Below are 2080 nucleotides of genomic sequence, written 5' to 3'. Positions count from 1 at the left end.
GAACATTCGCCAAAGTACATGATAGTTCTAGAAACGTTGCGTCATAGTAGTCATGTGACTCGCTGACGCAACAATATGTTTTGCCTTACTATTAAAGCTGTAACTCGTAATAAAGTAATGCCTATAAACTCAAAATGAAACTATTATCAGTATTAATTTAACAATGGTTGTTTAATAAAGTATATTGAAGTAGGGTCAGCAAACCTAAGAAATACCGTTAGGCCTATTATAATGGTAAAGTGTAAGTAATATCTATGGGATTTTAGTCCGTTTTACTTCCCTATGTAATAACAGTTTCTCTTTTCAATTTCATCTTTTGTGAAAAAGAAAAATCTTTAACATGTACACGTACAGTAAGACTCCATTTTAAGATAATTCGTTATAGAGCTTTTATCTCCTTGAGAGATTTTTTTTTTCGTGAGAGAGAAAAAGAAATTATGAAAATTCATAACTCTCTGAACACTACTTTTTTCATACTTATGGTTGTAGTTCACTAAATATTTTTTTGTCAATAAAATAATGCAGCAAAGAACAGAATAATAACACGTAAAAAGCAGACAACGTCCCGTAGCTATCACAATCTTTCTGGCGTTTCTAGCGACGAAATATGGACCGTTATACGTCATCCATCTACACAATATCATTCACGTGGGAAAATATTTTCTTAGGAAGCGATCTTCAAATCTCTGTACAGAAAGTAACGTAATATAATACGTAACGAAAACGATGCTTGTCTATTGGTTATAACTAATATAGTCGTAAACGAAGAATGTATTAACAAATCACGAAAGAGAGGATGTGACAAGAATGGTCTGATTTTCTATTTGATGGCTCTGTAACCGAACGAGATTGAATGCTAATAAAAATTTGCTCTTTTCCAGCGATAACAATATTATAGTGAGTAATTTACCAGTACCTAAATAAAGCATTTATATATCATTCACGGGTAAGATAAAATGCCTTCAGTTAAATATCTCCGTATATGTAAGGTTAAAATGATCCTGTATAGAGCTTTTTCTCAGTAACACCTCCTGAGCGATAAACGGGGTATTACTGTGTGTGTGTGTGTATGTATATATATATATTGTTACGTCTCTGGTCGTTAGTTAACTTCCCGTATAATTTCTTTCCGATGAAACTTTAGCGACACGAGTACTTTCTTAAATAAAACTAGTTTATTCTTTCTCAATACAACTTTGAAATTCACTTAATTTCAACGGTCACACTCTAAGTTAAACAAACGGTGTAATTCACAGCGAACGTCACACGCGCTCGACCCAACAATACGTCTCTCTGTCTGCAGCTCAATTACACATTGTTGCCGTTACGTCTTGACCGTCTTATATGTACAAGAATACCGAAATCTAGTAAACGCTCGAGCATTCACGAACCATCGAGAATATGACGTGTTACTAGGGTCACGTGACACCCGCTGTCGTAACAATATAAATATAAAACAGTTGGTCCGCTGTATGATATAGAATAAGGAATTCGACGAAATGCTATAGCATTATTCACATAATTAATTTAGGTTATTGTATGGTGAAGAAAAACGCCATAGATTAGTTTTCGATTCGAGTTATGAAAAATTTTCTAATATTTCGAAAGTGTATCTTAATCGAAGTGGTTAGTTTTAGTTTAATAAGAAAATGTATTCCACGATGTACGTATTATCTCCTGCATGGAACAGCTTATATATTGTTACGTCTCTGTTCGTTAGCTCATTTTCCGTAAATTTGTTCCGACGAAACTTTAGCGACACAAGTCCTTTCTTAAATAAAACTGGTTTATTCTTTCTGAATACAGCTTTCCGATACACTTAATTTCAACAGTCGCGCTATAACAAACGCTATAATTCACCACGAACGTCTCACGTGCTCAACAATATTCTTACTCATTCAATTACACATTGTTCCGTCACGTTGTGACCATCTTATATATACAAGACTACCCCCAATCTAGTAGTCTCCCGACAATTCACAAAGGTTCGAGAAGGACGTGGAGTGATACTAGTCACATGATCTCGCTGACGCTCCAAAACATTGCGAAGAAAAAGAGACAACACGTGCATAAGAAAAAT

This window comes from Limulus polyphemus, unplaced genomic scaffold (genome assembly GCF_000517525.1).
Source record: "Limulus polyphemus unplaced genomic scaffold, Limulus_polyphemus-2.1.2 Scaffold2696, whole genome shotgun sequence".
Classification (NCBI taxonomy): Eukaryota; Metazoa; Arthropoda; class Merostomata; order Xiphosura; family Limulidae; genus Limulus; species Limulus polyphemus.
Note: the sequence above shows the minus strand (reverse complement) of the source record.